The 22,775-nt window shown below is 39.5% G+C and overlaps 1 long non-coding RNA gene across 1 annotated transcript in view; it reads left to right on the top strand.

The window, feature by feature from the left end:
- LOC120103059 (uncharacterized) overlaps positions 1-22,775 on the top strand; it is an 86,127-nt gene that overhangs the window by 47,085 nt on the left and 16,267 nt on the right. Inside the window, exons 2-3 of the long non-coding RNA XR_015620627.1 lie at positions 18,204-18,303; positions 18,496-18,583. This is a non-coding gene — a long non-coding RNA (uncharacterized LOC120103059). The remainder of the gene's footprint in view (positions 1-18,203; positions 18,304-18,495; positions 18,584-22,775) is intronic.

Below are 22,775 nucleotides of genomic sequence, written 5' to 3'. Positions count from 1 at the left end.
TCTTTTATTTACATATCAATTTAATTGTTATCCCTTTTGATTATCCCATGAGTCACAATTTTATGATCTAAGCCCCTTAATTCTTATAAGAAGTGAGCAAGTACTTTTTTTTTTTTTTAACATAGCAAATGGATTCACCGATTTGTCTGCCTTTGTAAGCACAGACAGTAAGTTAGCTAGGTGGGATCTTGCTCCAAGATCTCCACTTCCTTTTCCTGGTAAACTTGCTTTTACCAGGCTGACCTTTAACTCAGGAATCTGTCTGCCTTTGTGTCTTTCTGACAGCTGGCTCATTAGTGCAGCTGCCTTTGTTCTTTTAGGTCCATGAAGTCCCTCATAAAATTCATATTGTGAAAAATTATATATTCTTGGACTCATGTTTTCAGAGTTCTTTCCCATAGCCTTAAGGACTGTCCTGAAGAGCACAGTGTTCACCATCTTGCTGAGGAATACCTACACACCTTCACCTCCTGGACTTCTGCTGTTTATAATTATCATGGAGTCATTGACCTTGGCAGGGAGAATATTTTCTAAAGGAGAAACATGAAGTAAATTAATAAATTATAAATGTGCATCATTATACAAACAAGTATGTGTCCCGCGCGCGACTTTCCGCCGGCAAGAAGCACGCGAGACATAGAAATTCTTGCTATGAGTGATACTTTATTCCTATCTCATGGAGAAGCCCCGCGCGCCGGCCAGGCGCGCCTATTTAACCCTCGAGCACGCATCCACACCTGATTGGTTGCTTACTCATGATCTCATCAGGCACGCCCCGGAATGGGCAAAGACCTGGCAGGAAGGCACTCTTGCACATGTGCACAGTTAACTACCTGAAAGGGGGGGCCGGCTGGCGAGGTGAAGGTTGGAGCCATCTTGCAATGGCGGAGTCTATCCTGACCTACCACGTGGGGCGCAGTGGAAGACAGCGCCAACTAGGGGTGGCGAACGTATTGCGGCCCTCTACAAGTATGCTTAGCAACCATCAGCTGTGGAGACCTATACCCTGTAAGCTCTGCTCTAGGGGCAGGAGCTGTGTCAGGCCATCTCTTCTGCAGGTCAGGACTTGGCAACGTGCTTTCTAGCTTGTTGCTGTTTTGGTTAGGACTCATCTAACACGCTTGTGCATGACATTTGGTTTCTCCACATATTTCTTTAAGATAACTTTATCTATTATTATATTGTTCACTTTGAATGCCTGATGCAGAACACTGACCTGTTCTGAGGCAAGTTTTCACTTTATCTATGAAGCCTACGAGGGTGGAGTCCTGTGCTGAGGAAGTCACAATGTTCTGAGTGTGACAGTGACCTAGGTGACATTCTACTTAATAGTTCTAAAAACAGTTGTGCATACTCATGTAGTTCAGGTACTTTGTGCTGTGGTTTTTATTTATCATTTTTATCACATATTTAAAATTAAATGGAAAAGAATTTGGAAGTATTATCAAAGAAGAAAATCCTGCCCTCATCTTAGTCTGAACGGTTGCGAAACAGGCCAGCCATTTTAGTTCATTAATGTAATCATGCCATTTTTTTTTCAACCTTAAATTTCTTGCTTGAACTTTTTTCAAAATCTCCCTTTTCAAAAAAATCCGTAAGTGACTTTATTCTTCTGCATTTTATTAAGTGTTTATTTACTTAACGCATCTCTATTATTTAGGCCTTCTATTTTGTGCCGTTGGTCTACATGTCTGTTTTTATGCTAGTATGGTATTATATTTTTTTTTAAAAATATCTATTATTTTTATGTGTATGGGGGTTTTCTCTGACTGTATGTTTGTTTACCACAGTGTGTGCCTAGTGTCCTTGGAAGCATGAAGAGTGTCAAATCCTATGAGACCAGAGTTACAGATAGTTGTGAGTTGCTGGGAAATGAACCTAGGTCTCTGGAAGGGCAGCCAGTGCTCTAAACTGCTGAGCCATCTCCCCAAGATGCATAAGAATATTTTTATTACCTTAGCTATGCAAAATAGCTTGAACTGCCTCTTTATTCGTTTCTTTTGTTCAGGATTATTTTGGTTCTTCAAGATTTTCTGTTATTCCATATGAATTTTATGAAGATTCTTTTCTTTCTCCTTTCTCGTTTTCTTTTCTTTCTTTCTTTCTTTCTTTCTTTCTTTCTTTCTTTCTCTCTTTCTCTCTGTTTTTGTAAAGAATGTCAGTGTCATGGGATTTAGACTGAAATTATGTTTAATCTATACATTGCTTTTGGTCATTTTCAAAATATTATTCTACTAATTTATGAACATCTTAGTACCTTCCCACCAGGTTTTTCACTTTTTTTTGTCTTGTGACGTAGTATCCACGATCTCTTTCTCAATGAACTTTCAAGGCACTTTCATTACTCCCATTCAGCAGTTACTGCCCATTACCTATGTGTGAGCACTTGTCAGATAAACAGATACGGAGATTTAAAAGAAACGACCAAACATCTTAAGTTGGAATTTATGTAGTGTTATACAAATATGTATAAATTTCCCATTTCCTCTGTAAAACTTTGTTGAAAGAAGGTTCACTGTGTTCTTCTCTATGGATAAAGTCATTCCAAACAATAAAGAACATTGTCAATTACTTTTATTGTATTTCATGTCATCATATATATATATATATATATATATATATATATATATATATATATATATATACCAATACATATATACATACAATATATATATATTGTAAACATCAGGTATATATAACATGTCCTTTAAGTACTTTCATGTCTCCTAAAATAAATGATTCACAATTTATAAGTTTTGAAAATCAAGTTACCCAAATATTTCAGTACTGATTATAAGCTTATTTAATCAAACTTTCATTAAATATAAACAAATTAATACAGTTAATGTTTCACATATTTTTGAAAAGAATAAAGGGAAAGAAAAATGTAATTAATACTTATAACACTAATTATACCTACTCACACTAGTTCATTCAGAATATCTTTCCATAGCTGCTTTCCTGAAATTGTAGATATCTTTATAGAGAGTGGATTGGAGATATATACATATTTGTTCCTAGACTGCTGAGCTTGCAGATATCTTAAGCAACTAGTTCTTGGCTAGAAAACAGCATTCACTGTCAGGCCATGAGTTTTATGTGAGTTTCCATAGAAGCTTAGTCCTTTTTCTTGTAGTTCAGCCTCCCCTTTTTAAATTAGTGTCTTTTAATTCCACATCTTTCAGGAGGCTTTTTGTTTGAATTAAAAGTTTTGTGTATTTCTAAGAAGGTCCATCTCAAAGCTTATCTTGTCCTTGTGATTCAATTTCTTAGTATTCTTGGGATTTGGGAGTGTTTTGCCTTATAATCTATCAAGGCCACCCAGTGTTTTCATTTCAAGTGATTAAAGGGTTATTCTCTTTGAGATTTAGGCTGTCACTGTGAGAAATTTTTTCTGTGCATTCAAGTACCGAGAAGTTGCATTTTTCATTGCCACGGGAGGACTCACAGTTCTCTGTGGTTCCATGTACTTTTAAATGTGTCTTTCTCTCTTTGTTTTACAGGTCAATGATTTCTATTTTTATGTCCTTGTTTATTTCTTGACATTTTTGAATCCTCTCAAGTTTATCTAATGAATTTCAAATGTCAAGTATTAAACTTGCAGGCTTAACATCCTTTTTACAAAATTTTCTTTGGTATTTTCTCTGCTGAGACTTTCTCTTTGCATCAACAATGAACACATTTTCTTGTGTTCTGAGCACAGTCTTTGTGGCTGATTTGGAACTCCTGTTTACTAACCCCTGCCTACACATCACCTCGGGATTAGTGCGTGGTCATTGTCTTTTAAGTATGAATCACTGCCCTCCTTTGCATGTCAAACAGTTCTGAGTGTGTTTTGAATACCACCGCGAATGGTCTTTTATGTGTTTTCTGGGTTCTTCTATTATTCTCAAAGCACTTATACTCTGTCTGGGTCAGCGGGCCGTGTGCAGTGTGTGGGTGTCGACTGCTTGCTTTGCTTTAGCCTGGGCTAGTGCTGGGTAAATGCGATTCAGAGGTTGGTAGGAGGTGGCCACGGTTTACATTGGAATTTCTTTCTCTGGCTCTCTCCTTCCAGACAGAGGCTTATCCCTCCACCTTCCAGTTGCTTCTTTTTTTTTTTAATTTTTTTTTTATTAACTTGAGTATTTTTTATAAACATCCCCCTCCCCCCTCCCCTTCCTTATGGGTGTTCCCCTCTTAATCTTAGTTCTGTTAGTCTTCAGGTCAATGTGTATTAGAACCTCTTCCTCAAGGCTGTAACCATAGGAATGGGAAACTCAGTGTCTCAAGAATGTTCTTCCTTAATTTGTTCTTTTGTGTTTTCAGGTGGTTGTTCTTACAGTTTATTCAGAGTTTTATAGTGTTGATTGCCTGAATATTGGTCCAATAGGAACGATTGCTGCTGCCAGCTCACCTTTGTAGGTTCAAGAGTTCAGCCTACCCTCCCCCATTCACCACCTACCCTCCCCCATTCACCATGATACATGTTTCTCTCCTTTTTACAATGTAAAGTTTTATTATTTATTAATACTTCACTCTAAAAGCAGAAGTGATTGCAAGAGAAACATTTTCTCAAAAGAAAAAGACACTGCTAAAGCTGATGTCTAAGCTATGCCTGTATAAATATAACCCTATATCATGTTGTAAGAAGTTATGGTAGAATGATTTATATAGAATTTAACTCCATGCTACAACTACATGGTTAAGGGCAAGACTTTTAAGGTTTTTGGACAAAAGGTAGTGCCTCCTTTCCAAGTCTAAGTCCACAAGGTTGGTGCTAGGATTAAGTGGTAGGCTACCCTTAGCTGCAGTTAAAAATGAAAGCAATTATGGATCGTCTCATCTGATTGTCGTGGGGTGTTCACCAGAGATGACTTCTAGACTGTCTTTATTAGCTGACTAGCGACTGCATTAGGTGTTTGGGATTCCAGTACAGCTTTGAGTTTCCCTTAGGGTGAGCTTTTAAGCCTCAAAGTCAAGTCCTTGGGTGGACACACTTCAGTTAACAAGAACAGTTAGCCAGCAGCAGAACTAGAGAAGTCAAAAGCAAGATTAGTACATTCAGAGACTTTCCCAGAATGGTTTGCTAGATTAGGCCTTTGTTTAGTCTTGGCAGGTGGTGAATTTTACAGTGTGAATGATTTCTTCATCATGACCTCAATAGTGCTAAGGCATCAAGGTCTACTAAGGTCTAGAGCCTGTTACACGACCTCATCAAATATCCAGTGTCATAAGGGCTGATGAAAAGATGGCTGCTTTTCTTCTAGCCTTTGCTCCCATGTCTTTAGAATCTGTCACCAGACACTGGGATGGTACAGGAAAATCAGAGCAAGGGTTTTGGCTTCACCCAGTGGCGGGCATTAGGACACACATGTGTGGGTTGCTCCACTAAATATGTGTGGAGGCTTCATTCTCCAAGTTTGAGGAGTTGAGATGTAAGACTTTTATGAAACCATGAAGTGAAGATTAATGTAATCCCATGAAAATGGGTTGGTTTAGAAGCTGGTCTGCTGTGAAGAGAGCCAGATCAGCTCTGCCTTCTAATCTGTTCTCCTTTCGTAGCCTCTACAATAACGCACCGAAGAAACCTCTGTAATTATAGCTGAGCCACATCTCCAGCCCTTAGGTGCTTTATTACGGCAGCAGAAAACAGACAAAGACAAAAGCCAATGTCATTTCTAGAGCGAGCGTTCCTCACACTTCCACTTAGTTTTAAGCATAGTTTTACTAGTATTTCAAAGAAAACCAAACTGTGAGTTGACCACTCACAAGATTCTTGTGTGTATGCCTGGGAGCTGATTTATTGGTCTGCAGGATCCGCAGGGCTAGGATGAGGCTGGGATGTAGTGTGCGCTGCGTCCATCACGCTGTCAGTAATTCTGTATGCTCAATTAATCCAGAAGTTTCCTGGTTTAGAAATGGGGAAAAAGAAAATAGCAGCAATACTCGCCCTTTTCTTAGCATAGCACATTTTAAACTTAATGTTTTCAGCAAATTTATGAAGAATCACAGTATCATACCTGTTTTATCATTATACCTGTGATGAGGCTAAAATGCAGACTACTTAGACGTCCCTTCTGTTTTTGAGTCAGGGTCACACAGAGCTTATGCTGGCTTTGAACTCACTATATAGTTAAGGGTGACCTTGAACTTTTGTCCCTGCTGCTTCCATCTTCCAAGGGCTAGGATTACAAACTGATTATCATGCCTGACTTTAGGCTTTAAATACTCTTTTAATGGTTCCTAAAATGGAAATGCTTTTCCAGGGTATTGTAAAGTGAGATGAAATTCTGCTCCCATATGAAGAAGCAGAAATTCACCAGTGCAATTTCTGTGCATTTAGCGGTTCTAGATAAAAAAATCTTCAACTCACAAGACTTTACTGTCTAGGCTCCATGTTTACTGGTCTTCAGTTTTATTTTATTTCTTTCTGGATTGAGCCTGTTACAATCTACCCATGAGTTAATTCTTCCTCTCTTCCGCCTCCGCCCCCTTGTTTCTCTCTTCTAACTCCAATTGGCTTTAAACCTGAGATTTCCCTACTCTATTTCTACAGTGCTGGAATTAACATCATGCCTCCCTATGTCCAACACTGTTAGTTCCACCACCCCTCTGTGTGTGTGTGTGTGTGTGTGTGTGTGTGTGTGTGTGTGTGTGTACACTCTGTGCAGGCATAGAGGACAGTTCATAGGGTTTATTTTCTCCAACTATGTAGGTCCTGGGAATTGAAGTCAGGTTATCAGGCTTGGAAGTAAGTTCCTTTACCATCTGAGCCATTTCACTTACTCTCTTAGTTTCATAAATTTATGTACAAAACCCTTTTTGGCTGTTTTAGCGACTGTCTCTATTGAGAGTCAATGCACTTAGTGCCAACAATAAGAGTCACATACAGTTGCTGTAATGTACCTGTAAGGTTCTGTGAAATACTAATACTATCACTTCCCTGAAGTTTGTATTCTCATTTTCACATGTATATATTTGTTTTTTTAATTCTAATTTTTATTCATTCATTTATTTTTTTGAGATGGGGTTCTCAAACACCCCAGGCTGACCTCGGAATGCCTATATAGCCTAGGATGTCCTTGAACTCCTGGTCCCTCTTTCCTCCGTCTCCTGAGTGCTGAGAGTACAGGCACACTACTAACACTGTTTTTTGCAGTGCTGGAAATTGCATCTAAGGCTTTGTGCATGCTAGGAAAGCATTCAGCGTATGTATGTCTTAACACTTACTGAAGGAATGTGGGAGGAAACCAATATTCTATTAGTTAAAAATTTGTCTTTATATTCAAAATACAAATGTGCATATTAAGAATTTGTTCTACCACTGAGTAACAACCCCAGCAAGGTTTGAGTTGAGGGACAGTTTGCACACAGGTGGTGCTGTCACGTGTGCCTCCCTTTCACATGCCAAACAAGTTAGGGTCACGTCTACAGTTAGAAATAAATGAGGCTGATCATCATTTTTTCTCAGCTATTTCTTTTTGCTTTTCCAGGTTTTAAGGTAATAAATTAGAAGGGGAGGCACGTGTAACATTTTGGGCTCATTCTTTATTGCCTGTGGTTGTGTCTTGGCAGAGATCTTATCCAGAAGTGTGAGTGAGAAGAAAGATTTGAGAGTCACAGTCAGAGTTGCAGACAGATCCTTCATTTCTGGGCTTTACCAGCCATATTCGTCAATGCGAGATGAGTCCAGCTCCAATCCTCTGTCAGCACTTCTGGGCTGAGAGCACAGACAGATACCCTCGGTGTTGACAGTTCTTTTTGTTTATGCCCCCTACTTGGAAACCTGGGAACTTATCATCATCACCAGGCTTGTCAGAGAACATTAAGTAAGATACACCAGACAACTGAAAATCATATTCCTTTCCTTAGAAAACAAGAAACCCGTTTCAAGAAGGAAGCTTTCTATAAAGCTGCTCCTGGCTCATAGCCTTGCACAAGGCCTGTGGTTCCCAGGAGGTTTGCATGAGGTCCAATGTGCTTAGTTGCTCTTCATGGTGCAGGTCTTACACAAGCGCACGCGTGCACACACACACGCACACACATACACACACACACACACTCTCACACACACTCACACACATACTCACACACATATACTCACACACTCACACACACTCACACACACTCATACACACTCATACACTCTCACACACACTCACACACTCTCACATTCACACCCGTACACACTCACACACATATACACACACAGACACTCACACAGACACACAGACATAGACACACACACACACACACACACACACACACACCCCTCTGTGATTTTGCAGATTCTTAGACTTACAAGGTTAGTCCCCTGTCTTAGAAAATTGCCGTTAAAGAATAATGGTGAACGAGTTCAGATTGAGGATCAGCTGAATGCCATAAGCTAAGGTATTATTAAGTCAGGGCAAGACATCATCCTCAGAGACAAGGTGGTGACAGCAAATTAACTGTATTTTCTTTTTCTGCATTCTTGGTATAGCAGCCCCCCTCCCCAGCATTCCTAATTAGCTGTAGTTTCATATTTGATTGATTTAGCTATCTGAGATCAGCTCTAATCCACAAACATTAAGCAAACATTTTTCAGAAATAAATGGTTCACAAGTTTGAAATTGTGCATCATTCTAAAGCGTGTGATGACATCTTTCACTGTCCCTCTGATCCTGTCATGGGCATGAATCACCCTCTGTCTAGTATAAGTGCAGTGAAAGCTATTTGCCCATGGCAGGTACTAGACTCTGGACTAACATACTTTTTTTATTCTAGTGTATTGTTAAAATTGTTGTAGTTTATAGTGAATTATTGTGGTCAGTCTTAATGTGATTAATATCTAAGTTAAATTTTAGGTAATTATATATAAGGAGAAGCAGGCACACAGGATTTGTAGTATCTGCAGTTTTGAGCACAGCATGGTATTCATGAAACATGTTTCCTGATGATAAGGAGACTAAACTGATACATCGGCCTTAACTGATCAAGGGATTGACCTCCCATTGCAAGGCCAATAGCAAACACTATGGCTAGAATCACCCTTGACATCTAAATCAACAGATATTGGACAATGTGGGGGACCAATAGACATTGCCTGATACCTTTGATACAAGTGTCAGAAAGGGCAGAAAGGAATAGTTAGTGAACAGTTGGGTGGGGACAGCCCAGTCCATACCCAGCCCACTCTACTATTCAGGCCCTTGCTGTCCAGAAACTATCTGAGTGCCCTGCGTTCCCCCAGGCCAGGCACTGAAGAATTAGGAATCATTCCTGGAACTCAGAATCCATGGAAATTACTCAAAATATGAAGTCCCAAACCTGCCCTGCTAATCTTGCATGCCCATTCCTCCCTCAAAAGCTACATTTAGGGTCTCGGAGTGCTGAATGCTTGCCCAGCATGTATACGAGGCTAATTCCACTGACCAGCATCTTAAATAGGCAAGCAAAGGAAGCACAATGAGGACTTCTCTCATCCTCTGTTCTGCCTTGATGATGGGTACTTTTTGAATCAATGTGCTCCACTGCTCTCTGGACTCTGGAAAGGTAGAAGAACTGTATGGCAGACAGTTCTGTTGGAGGGAAGCTTCTGACTGCCAGAAAACAGAGATGGAGGGAAGACAAAACAAATCCACCAGAGATACAAGCCCCTTGACTCACTCCACATTCCTCTGTGTTCTGCATCACCCAATGGTCCCATCCTGAATCCATCCAAAGATGAATCCATCAATTAGGTCAATGCCCCAATGATCCAATCAGTTTCCCAAAGCCATACCTCTGAGCACTGCACTGGAAACCAAGTTTTCAACACATTAATGGTTCAGAGGACATTTCATACACACACCGCAATGTCTGCAATTTTTTTTGCCACCTTTAATTTCTAGAATCTGAGTTGATACATTTAAATTGTACCTTGATGGGATACTATGTGAAATTTTGATACTTATATGCATTGTGCTGATTTTAAAACAGATTTGGGTGAGTTTATATCTTTTAACACCAGGGCATCACTCATGGCTAATGATGACCTACTACTAATAAATTTAGGATGATTCCCTATTTCATCACAATCTTGCCAATGTTTTTTGGTATTCAATTGGTTAAAAATGTAGAAAACATGTCAGTATTATGAGTAAAAAAGCGTGAGATAGCATTTACATTAAATAATAATGACATTCATTAATGGTACTCTTTTATACTTGCAAACAGGAGTCTATCAAACCTGTTCTCTGAGAGGCCCCTCTTAGCAGCCGACTCAGACAGATGAAGATATCTAGCTGGGCTGCATTATCTGGCTTCAGTCAGAGAAAATGTGCCCCACAGAGATTTGATATGTGTGTGTGTGAGTGTGTGTGAGTGTGTGTGTCGGGGAGGGGTACCCAGAGGGGACCTCGACCCTCTCAGAGTAAAAGGAGAGGGAAGTGAGAGGAGGAATTGTGGGATGGTGACAGGGGAGGGGGGCAGTGATTGGGACGTAAAGTAAGTAAATAAATAAAGGAATTTATACTTAATAAAATAATAGAGTCATTAAACAAAAATTTTGCCACTGTAATGATTAAGACAAATGAAAGTTTGACAGAGCAAATGTAATAAACTCCACTAAGAAATCAGTGGATTTCTGCTTAATGGCAGCTTAAGTATTTTTTATTGAATATTTTTATTTACATTTTAAATGTTATACCCTTTCCCAGTTCCCATCCATAATCCCCCATCCCATCCCCCTTCCATTCTTATATAAGGGTGTCCCCAGGCCCCAACCACTTCCCTTCCTGCCTCCCCGCCCTGACATTCCCCTACGGGGGGGGGTTCTCTAGCCTTGGCAGGACCAAGGGCTTCTCCTCACATTGGTGCCCAACCCATCCTCTGCTACATATGCCAGCTGGAGCCCTGGGTCTGTCCATGTGTAGTCTTTGGGTAGTGGTTTAGTCCCTGGGAGCTATGGTTGGTTGGTATTGTTGCTCTTATGGGGTTGCAAGCCCCTTCAGCTACTTTAATCCTCTCTCTAACTCCTCCAACAGGGGTCCCGTTCTCAGTTCAGTGGTTTGCTGCTAGCATTTGTCTCTGTATTTGTCAGACTCTAGTTGAGCGTCTCAGGAGACAGCTTTTTCAGGCTCCTGTCAGCATGCACTTCTTGGCATCAGCAATATTATCTAGTTTTAGTGGCTGTATATATATGGGCTGGATCCCCAGGTGGGACAGGCTCTGAATGGCCATTCCTTCAGTCTCTGCTCCAAACTTTGTCTCCATGTCCCCTCCTATGAATATTTTTGTTCCCCCTTTTAAGAAGGACCGAAGCATCCTCACTTTGGTTGTCCTTCTTCTTGAGCTTCATGTGGTCTGTGGATTGTATCTTGGCTAATTCTAGATTTTGAGCTAATATCCACTTATCAATGAGTACATACCATGCGTTTTGTTTTTTGTTTTTTGTTTTTTTTTCTTTGTTGTTGTTGTTGGGTTATCTCACACAGGATATTTTCTAGTTCTATCCATTTGCCTATGAATTTCATGAAGTCATTGTTTTTGATAGCTGAGTAATATTCCATTGTGTAGATGTACCACATTTTCTGTATCCATTCCTCTACTGAAGGGAATCATCTGGGCTCTTTCCAGCTTCTGGCTATTATAAATAAGGCTGCTATAAACATAGTGGAGTATGTGTTCTTGTTGTATATTTCTGCCTAAAAAAAAGACACAGAGGCTGTAGGATAAAATAATGTGTGGTTCTAGGCAATACAACACACATGTGGTGTGTAGTGTAGACCAGAGGAGCCAGAGGCTCCATTTGTACATTTTTATTACATGAGCAAATATTAGATCTAGGCTAATCATTATTCTTTGGAAGCCCTCTTTAGGTATTGGAATGTATTCATAAACAAGTGACAGTAGTAGTAGTAGTAGTAGTAGTAGTAGTAGTAGTAGTAGTAATAATAATAATAATAATAATAATAATAATAATAATAATAATGGTAATAATAGGTTAGAAGCTATCAACTAATATGGATGCCTCCAAAAACTTAGGAGTTGGGGGTAGAGAGATAGCTTAATAAAATGTTTTCTGGGTGTTTACCGGAAGTCCCACACCCGAGGATCCTGGCCCGCAGCAGCTCTCTGCTCCCAAACCCCGTGGGAGAGAGACCTCACCGCCTGATCAGGTGGGCACTCCTGAGGCTGCAGAGCGGAGGAGACCACCAACACTGCCCACCCCTGCCCACATCCCTGGCCCAAGAGGCAACTGTATAAGGCCTCTGGGTTCCCGTAGGGGAGGGCCCGGGAGCGGCAGGACCCCTGCGCCTGAGACACCGACAGAACCTGAAGGAAACAGACCGGATAAACAGTTCTCTGCACCCAAATTCCGTGGGAGGGAGAGCTAAACCTTCAGAGAGGCGGACACGCCTGGGAAACCAGAAGAGACTGCACTCTGTGCACATCCAGACGCCAGAGGAAAACACCAAATGCCATCTGGAACCGTGGTGCACGGAGGCTCCCGGAAAGAGCGGCGCAGATCTTCCTGGTTGCTGCCACAGCGGAGAGGACTTAGGCAGTACCCCACGAGCAAACTTGAGCCTTGGAACCGCAGGTACGACCAACTTTTCCCCTGCAAGAAACCTGCCTGGTGAACTCAGGACACAGGCCCACAGGAACAGCTGAAGACCTGTAGAGAGGAAAAACTACACGCCCGAAAGCAGAACACTCTGTCCCCATAACTGGCTGAAAGAAAACAGGAAAACAGGTCTACAGCACTCCTGACACACAGGCTTATAGGACAGTCTAGCCACGGTCAGAAATAGCAGAACAAAGTAACACTAGAGATAATCTGATGGCGAGAGGCAAGCGCAGGAACCCAAGCAACAGAAACCAAGACTACATGGCATCATCAGAGCCCAATTCTCCCACCAAAGCAAACACGGAATATCCAAACACACCAGAAAAGCAAGATCTAGTTTCAAAATCATATTTGATCATGATGCTGGAGGACTTCAAGAAAGACATAAAGAACTCCCTTAGAGAACAAGTAGAAGCCTACAGAGAGGAATCACAAAAATCCCTGAAAGAATTCCAGGAAAACACAATCAAACAGTTGAAGGAATTAAAAATGGAAATAGAAGCAATCAAGAAAGAACACATGGAAACAACCCTGGACATAGAAAATCAAAAGAAAAGACAAGGAGCTGTAGATACAAGCTTCACCAACAGAATACAAGAGATGGAAGAGAGAATCTCAGGAGCAGAAGATTCCATAGAAATCATTGACTCAACTGTCAAAGATAATGTAAACCGGAAAAAGCTACTGGTCCAAAACATACAGGAAATCCAGGACTCAATGAGAAGATCAAACCTAAGGATAATAGGTATAGAAGAGAGTGAAGACTCCCAGCTCAAAGGACCAGTAAATATCTTCAACAAAATCATAGAAGAAAACTTCCCTAACCTAAAAAAAGAGATACCCATAGGCATACAAGAAGCCTACAGAACTCCAAATAGATTGGACCAGAAAAGAAACACCTCCCGTCACATAATAGTCAAAACACCAAACGCACAAAATAAAGAAAGAATATTAAAAGCAGTAAGGGAAAAAGGTCAAGTAACATATAAAGGCAGACCTATCAGAATCACACCAGACTTTTCGCCAGAAACTATGAAGGCCAGAAGATCCTGGACAGATGTCATACAGACCCTAAGAGAACACAAATGCCAGCCCAGGTTACTGTATCCTGCAAAACTCTCAATTAACATAGATGGAGAAACCAAGATATTTCATGACAAAACCAAATTTACACAATATCTTTCTACAAATCCAGCACTACAAAGGATAATAAAGGGTAAAGCCCAACATAAGGAGGCAAGCTATACCCTAGAAGAAGCAAGAAACTAATCATCTTGGCAACAAAACAATGAGAAGAAAAGCACACAAACATAACCTCACATCCAAATATGAATATAACAGGAAGCAATAATCACTATTCCTTAATATCTCTCAACATCAATGGCCTCAACTCCCCAATAAAAAGACATAGATTAAGAAACTGGATACGCAATGAGGACCCTGCATTCTGCTGCCTACAGGAAACACACCTCAGAGACAAAGACAGACACTACCTCAGAGTGAAAGGCTGGAAAACAACTTTTCAAGCAAATGGTCAGAAGAAGCAAGCTGGAGTAGCCATTCTAATATCAAATAAAATCAATTTTCAATTAAAAGTCATCAAAAAAGATAAGGAAGGACACTTCATATTCATCAAAGGAAAAATCCACCAAGATGAACTCTCAATCCTCATCTTCGGTTGGTTTATATACAAGTGTGCAATTTCTAGGCTTGAAAGTAAAATGATGCTATCTGGTGCTGGATAGAGGAGCCTTATTTTTTATGATGGCAGCTTGCTATTTTTGTAACATGGTGATTTGGTTGAACACAATAAAGTACAGTAGTAACTGATAAAAAAAAATAAAATGTTTTCTGTGTATGCATGAGGATCTGTGGTTCAATCTTCAATACCCCCATAAAAGTTGGTTTCAACAGCATGCTTCTGTATTCGCAGTGCTAGGGCACGGTCCTGTAGAGACAGGCAGATCCCTGGGGTTTATTGGTCAGCCAGTCTAGCCAAATTGGGGATCTCCAGGTTCAGTGAGAGATTTTGTCTAAAAAACAATTAATAAAAGTGGAGAGTAATTGCAGAAGACTCTAGTGTTGACTCTTGACCTCCACATGTACATGTATATATAGATATAGGCCTCGGTACGTACATGTGTACAAATAAGTACATACAAGTTCAGACTGTCTGCCACAATAAGGGATTATATGTAAAACAGGACCAGGTTTACTCTGTGTAAAAGGAATTAGGCCTCTAGTTAGCCCATATAAAAGACGCACAATCCAGATATTTTATTTACAAGCTGTAAGCCTAGATTGGGCAGGTTTGGGGCTATTCTAACTTATTTCCCAGACAAAATATCCCTTGTTACTTGTTTTTTCCTGCCAGGTGCTTATGGTCTGTCTCTCATGGAGGCCTTCTTCACCTCCGTATCCTCTTTTCTTCCCCCCTGTCTCCCTACAGCTCCCTCGCTGGATCCTCAAGTCCCACCTTTCTCCCTCTGCTGCCCAATCACAAGTTCTGACCTTTATTGACTATATTGTGGAGCAAGGTTTACACAGCATTACTTACACAGGATCTGCTCACAGGGGCAATCAGGCCTTGAGAGCCAGTACTTAGCATTAGAATACAAGCAGCATCAGACCAACCCACTACAGTTGTGTGAAGCTCAAGGTACAGAACCAAAACCCAGGAAGAAGTTTGCCAAACAGAGCATTTTACCTTTATTTATACAAAGGACTTTCTAATGAAAATGATGATTAGAAATGAGTGTTTCAGTTCAGAAATGAATGTTTTCTTAATCATGGGAAATATTCAGAGAAGAAATAATTACTAGTTGGGAAGAATGTAGTTGAATTTCCTTAATAGTAGATAACTAAACACAATCTTTAGGATACTTTTTAACTCTAAAGTGGAAGAAAATGTTTTTTCCCATTCCCCTAAACCCATTTTATTATACATTCATGGCCTTGAATATAGCCTTATTCATTTTGTAATAAACCTATAAAAATATAAGCAACTAAGTTAGGATTTCTGTTGCTGTGTTAAAACACCATGGCCAAAAGCAACATGTAGAGGAAAAAATTTATTTCAGCTTGCCTTTGTAGAGAAGCATGAAGGGAAGTCAGAACAGGAACTCAAGGCAGGCATCTGGAGGCAGGAACTGAAGCAGAAGCCAGGCAGAATGTGACTTCCTGGCTTACTTCTCTTGGCCTGCTTAGCTGCCTTTCTTATACATACCAGGATCACCAGTCCAGGAGTGGCACCATGCACAATGTTCTGAGTCCTCCTATATTAATCAGTAATAAGGAAATTGCTCCATAGAATTGCCCACATCTCAGGAGCATTTTCTGGAACATGGTTCCCTCATCTCAGGTAATTCTAGCTTGCATCAAGCTGACAAATCAACCAAGGCAGCGACCAATTGTTTCTCTTTTCAGGAAACATAGCTTGCTTATTCCGTGTAATACGTATGTGTACTCATGTAGCTTCTTTGGCCTGCACACAAACACGGGTGGCATTCAACCCTATCATTATGCTTAGAACCACTTATTCAAATCCAACAGCTTTCACATAAAATTTTGTGGGGAGTATATTTAAGCTACTATGAACGAGTTGGTTTTTAATGAATTTATTACATCGATTCATTTAAATGCTCTTTTATTTGATTCACGATAAATTTAAGGTGCCAAGAAGTTTTAAAAACTTAGGCTCTCTAACGTAAGGTACCCATTAATGGCAAGCATGTCTTGGAAAACTAAACTTGTGCTGGAATTACATGTGTGCAAAGCATGCCCCAGCTGCAGTCATCTTTTTATTCACTGATGTTTTGCTCAGTTGATTTAGAGGGCCCCGTTTTCCTGGTGTCCTCCATCCCTGCTGATTCATACACTCTTTCTGACTCCTATTCTTTTTTCTCAGGGTTCCCTGACAGGGGGAATTTGATGGAGACGTTCCATTCAGAACAGTGCGTTCCAAGGTCTCCCTCTATATAAGGGCTGGGTACAGGTCTTTCTATTTGTTTCCATCTGCTGCAGGAGGAAGCTTCTCTGATGATAGCTATGAAGGCACTGGTCTATGAGTGCAGCAGAATATAATTAGGAGTACCTTTCCATATCAGAGACAGTAGAGTGTAGTGGGAGAAGGTTCTATTTGTGCACCAGCTCACCTTCTCCATGTTCAGTCAATTGTATGGGTGTGTCTTCAGAAGCGGGACCCTGCTGTCAGTTTCCGGAAAGCAACCTATTGTCTTGACAACTTGGGTTGTTTGGCGATTCCTATGGGGCCTCTTTGACCAACAGTTGAATTGGATATAGCACAGTACTAGTTCTGGAAACATCATTTGGTGACAAGAGATGGCCAGCTGAGACTCTTGTCTCTCTCATTATTAGGAGAATTTAGGATAGCCTTTATATATCTTAGGAAGTTTCAATTGCACAAAGTTTGCATACCACCCCTCAAATGCCCCTCAGGTAATCTCTCCCCGCATTCTCTTCTTCATTCCCATCCTCTCCCCCTACCCACCTGCTCCTCCTTTTTCCATCATCTCCACCCTCAGTTCAACCATAAAATCTATTCTATTTAGCCCTCCCAGGGAGATCCATGTGTCTCCCCTAGTCCTCTTTTGACCTCACAAGGTGTATGGATTGTAGCTTGGTTATCATTTACTTAACATCTATTATCCATGTAAGTGATATTGTATTTATCTTTCTGGTTCTGGGTTATCTCCCTCAGGATGATTATTTCTAGTTCTACCCATTTGCCTGCAAATTTCATGATGGCATTTTTAGAAAAAGAAGAACAGCTGGGTAATACTCCTTTGTATAAATGTACCACATTTGCTTTATCAATTCTTCTTTCTGGCTATTATGAATAGAGCAGCAACGAACGTGGGGAGTAAGTGTCCTTGTGGTAGGCATATTCTTTGGCTATATACCCAAAAGTGGTAGAGCTGGATCCTGAGGTAGATTGATTCCCAACTTTTTGAGGAACCAACATATTGATTTCTGTAGTGGCTGTCCAAGTATGGCCACTCACCAGCCATCCATGGAGGAATGTTCTCTTCATTATACATCCTTGCCAGCATGAGCTGTCACTTGTGACAACATATTGATCTTAGCCATTTTGACAGGTATAAGGTAAAATCTCAAAGTAGTTCTTATTTCCATTTCCCTGATGGCTAAGGATGATAGACATTTCTTTTGTTTTTGCTTTTGTTTTTTTTTTTTTGTTAACCATTTCATTTTTTTAAAATTAAGAATTCTCTGTTTATGTCTGGACCCCATTTTTAAAATTGGATTATTTGGTTTTTGGTACCTAGTTTTTTGAGTTCTTGATATATTTTGGATATTAGTCTTCTATTAGATGTGAAGTTGGTAAAAATCTTTTCCCATTCTGAAGGCTGCCTCTTTGTCCAAATGGGAGTGTCCTTTGCTGTACATAAGCTTTTTAGTTTCTGGAGGTTCCATTTATTTATTGTTCTTAGTGCCTGTCTAGAAAACTTTCTGTGTCAATGAGTTCAAGGTTGGTCCCCAATTTCTCTTCTGTCAAGTTCATTCTATCTGGTTTTGTTAAGGTCTTTGGTCCACTTGAATTTGACTTTTGTGCATGGTAATAAATATGAATTTATTTGCATACTTCTAGATGCAGCTATCCAGTTTGATGAGAACCATTTGTTGAAGATGCTGTTTTTTCCCCCCATTGTGCATTTCTGGCTTCTTTAGAAATGATCAGGTATTCACAGGTGTGTAGATTTATGTCTGGGTCTTCAATTCTATTTCACCGGTCAACATGTCTGTTTTTATACCAATACCATTTCTGTTTTTTTTTTCTTTTCTTTTTAACCATAGCTTTGTAACAAATTAAACTTGGAAGTTAGCAACTCTTTTATTATTCAGAATTGTTTTCTCTATCCTGTTTTGTTGTTGTTTTCCAGTATGAATCTGAGAACTGTCCTACCAAGATCTGTGAAGAATTGAGTTGGAATATTGGTGGAGACTGCATTGAATCTGTAGATTGAATTGGTAAGATGGTCATTTTTACTATGTTAATCCTATTAATCCATGATCATCCATCCATCCATTAATACCTTTCCATCTTCTGATTTCTTTTTCAACTTCTTTTTTGAAAGTCTTGAAGTTTTTAATCATACAATTTTTCACTTGCTTTGTTAGAGTTACCCCAAGATATTTTGTTATTGTCAAGGGTGTTGTTTTTCTGATTTCTTTCTCAGTTATTTTGTCATTTGCATATAGTTAGGGCTACTGATTTTCTTGAGTTAATTTTGTACCCAGCTACTTTACTGAAAATGTTTATTAATTATAGGAGTTCCCTAGTTATATTTTTAGGAGTACTTATGTATACTATCATATTATCTGCAAATAGTGATACTTTTTTTTTTTGGGGAAAAACTTTAAAACTTTAGTAAAAAAAACACTGGAAGAAATACAGTCACAGATATGCAAAACATTTCTTTTTTTCCCCTCCATCTTTATTAAATTGGGTATTTCTTATTTACATTTCAATTGTTATTCCCTCTCCCGGTTTCCAGGCCAACATCCCCCTAGCTTCTCCCCCTCCCCTTCTATATGGGTGTTCCCCTCCCCATCCTCCCCCCATTGCCACCCTTCCCCCAACAATCCCGTTCACTGGGGATTCAGTCTTGGCAGGACCAAGGGTTTCCCCTTCCACTGGTGCCCTTACTAGGCTATTCATTGCTACCTATGAGGTCAGAGTCCAGGATCAGTCCATGTATATAGTCTTTGGGTGGTGGCTTAGTCCCTGGCAGCTCTGGTTGCTTGGCATTGTTGTTCATATGGGGTCTCCAGCCCCTTCAAGCTCTTTCAGTCCTTTCTCTGATTCCTTCAACGGAGGTCCCGTTCTCAGTTCAGTGGTTTGCTGCTGGCATTCACCTGTGTGTTTGCTGTATTCTGGCTGTGTCTCTCAGGAGAGATCTACATCCGGTTCCTGTCGGCCTGCACTTCTTTGCTTCATCCATCTTATCTAGTTTGGTGGCTATATATGTATGGGCCACATGTGGGGCAGGCTCTGAATGGGCATTCCTTCAGCCTCTGTTCTAAACTTTGCCTCCCCAAATAGTGATACTTTAACTTACTCCTTTCCTGTTTGTATCCCCTTGATCTCCTTCAGTTGCTTCATTCTGCCCGCTAAAACTTCAAGTTCTATATTTAATAGATATGGAGAGAGTTGACAGCCTTGTCTTATTCCTGATTTTAGTGCAATTGTTTTGAGTTTTTCTCCACTTAAGTTGATGCTGACTATGGGCTTTCTGTAAACTGCCCTTATTATTTTGAAGTATATCCCTTTTATTTCCAGGTCTTTTACCATGAAGGGGTGTTGGATTTTGGCAAAGGCTTTTCCCCCCATCTAATGCGATGACCATTTTTGTCTTCTTTCAGTTTGTTTATATGGTGGATTACTTTTACTGATTTTCATATATTTACCAATCCCATCATCTTGGGATCAAACCTACTTGATCATAGTGGATGATCTTCTTAGATGTTTCTTGGATATAGTTTGCAAATATTTTAAGTTTGCAAGTATTTTATTGAATTTGTATTCATAAGGAAACTTGTTCTGTAATTCCCTTTCTTTGTTAAGTTTGTTCTCTTTCTTTATGTGGTTTGGATATAAGGACAACTGTGGTCTCATAAAATGAATTGGGCAATGTCCTTTCTGTTTATATTTTGTGGAATAATTTGAGGAGTATTGGCATTGATTTTCCTTCAAGAGTCTGGTAGAACTGTGCAATAAAACCACCCTGTACTATTTTTGTTTTGTTTTGGTTGGAACCCTTCTAATCACTGCTTCTGTTTAATTATGGGCTACACTATAAATCTGCTTAAATTGAAATTGCTTATTTCATCTCGATTTAACTTTGGAAAGTGGTCCATATTGAGAAAATTATCCATTTCTTTTAGATTTCCAACTTTTATAGTACAGCTTTTTAAAGTTTGTTCTTATCATCCTTTGGATTTCCCTGGTGTCTCTTGCCATGTCTCACTTTTAATTTCTGATTTTAATTTGGTTATTCTCTTTCTGACTTTGAGCTAATTTGAATAGGGATTTATTGATTTTGTCTATTTTCTCAAAGAACCAATTTTTGTTTCATTTATTCTTTTTATTTTTCTTTGTTTCACTTTTATTGATTTCAGTCTTTGATTATTTCTTACAATCTATTCTTAGGTGTGATTTCTTGTTTCGTTCTATTGTTGCTTTTAAGTTGCTTGTAGGAGATCTCTCCAGGTTTTTTGTGTAGTGAGTTAGTGCTATAAACTTGATTCTTAAAACTGCTTTCACTGTGTCCCCTATGTCTCCTAAGTATAGGTATGTTGTGCGTTCATTTTAATTGAATTTTAGAAAGTCTTTAGTTTGCTTAATTCTATCTTAACCCATCTTTTATTTACTAGAGAATCATTCAATTTCCATGATTTTATAAGCTTTTTGTTGTTTCTGTTGTTGATATCCAGCTTTAATCTGTAGTCTTTTGATAGGACTCATGGAGTTATTCGAGTTTCTTATATCTGTTGAGATTTGCTTTGTGTACAAGTATGTGGCCAATTCTGGAGAAAGTTCCATGAAATGCAGAGACAAAAGTGCTTGGGACAGCATACAATGACAGGGACTGCCAGCAGTAGGCCGGGATGGAGACCTCTCACTAGCCTATAACAGTTCTTTGTAAAAACTGGTTGTTCCCATTTCTCCTAACCTTAGCCCTGGACAACGGCTGTATAGATTTCATTTGTGCGTGACTGCCTTTCAGTGGGCCTTGGTGTGCATAATTATTCTATTATCTACTTCCTTCTCCTTCTGCTCTGGTGAATTCTGTGAAACTAGATGTTCCTTGATGTTATGATTCTTAAACAATTGGAAATTGAGGCATAGGCCTAATGGCCCAGGTGCATGCTGTGTGTTCTCATCTTGGAAACAATGTAATAACTGCACAATAGCAATTCCAGATTAATGTTTGACTTGCAAAGAAACTTTAAGGAAATTATAAGAAAATGAATTAGAGCCAACATTGGGATCTTAAGAAAGGAAAAAGTTATTGAGTTAGGAAATAAGTTTTATGTAATATTTGAGAGTGGTTCCTGGATAAGGAAGTATAGAATATATAAAATTATATACTAGTAACACTAAGTCAAAATTCTGGGACTCTTCATGTGTACAAGGAACAGAAAGCTAGTGGAACCACTGAGTTAAGGGTTAACTTGATTCTTTCTGGCCACTGCCTGGCAGCTTTGCCCATGTCATTTATCATTAGAGCTTTACAGGAAAATGCAAGTGGCTGATCTTGGAGCTTTGAGAGATGAAGTATAATAAGTTAAAAGTTAAAGTTTAAATAATGATAAGTTTACAATTATTATTATTTTAGCCACTGGCCTGGGAATAGGGGAAGCTTGAAACTTTGGGGAACAATTGAAAATCCTGAGTTCTTTGTGGGAAGTGGTTATTCTTTTGAATTTGATTTGTCAATGATTATACAATGTGTCTTTTCTACCTACTTTTGAATTATCAATAAAAGACTGGGGCAAGAGAAAGGCTGGAGAGCATGAGAAGAACATGTGAAGGGTGAATGAGAAGAGCATGTGAAGAGTGAGTGAGAAAGAATGTGAAGAGTGAGAGAATGCAAAGAGTGAGTGAAGAGAGAATGTGAGGTGTGTATGAAGATTGCGTGTTAGTGAAAGGAGAGTGCATGTGGTGTGTGTGAGATATGTGTGAGGTGTGTATGAAGAGTGTGTGTGAGAATGAAAGGGTAATGAACACAGATGTGTACGAGTGTGGGAGTTCGAGAAAAGAAAACCGCAATAAAAAAATCAGAGTGTGCAAGAGAATGCAGAGTGTGTGCAGCCTCAAGGAGAGAGAGAGAGAGAGAGAGAGAGAGAGAGAGAGAGAGAGAAGCTTTAAGCCTTGAAATTGTCTGTCAGTTTGTACACAAAGAGTAGTCCGTATATATTTATTATGTGCCTTCCAGATACCCTTGCTTCTAGTTGAGAACTCCAATCCTTTGTCGAGACCGGACTCTGGCGCAAAATTATATTATTCTATGTTTGGGTGAATTGTTCTATAAATATCTGGTAGGTCAATTTGGTTTATAACATGCTTGCTTTAACATTTCTTTATTTAGTTTTTTGTCTAGATGACCTGTCTATTGGTAAGAATTGGGTATTGAAGTCTTACATTCTGTTTGAGGAT

Source organism: Rattus norvegicus, chromosome 5 (assembly GCF_021556685.1).
Source record: "Rattus norvegicus strain SHRSP/BbbUtx chromosome 5, alternate assembly SHRSP_T2T, whole genome shotgun sequence".
NCBI lineage: Eukaryota > Metazoa > Chordata > Mammalia > Rodentia > Muridae > Rattus > Rattus norvegicus.
This window is presented reverse-complemented; position numbering and strand designations above follow the sequence as displayed.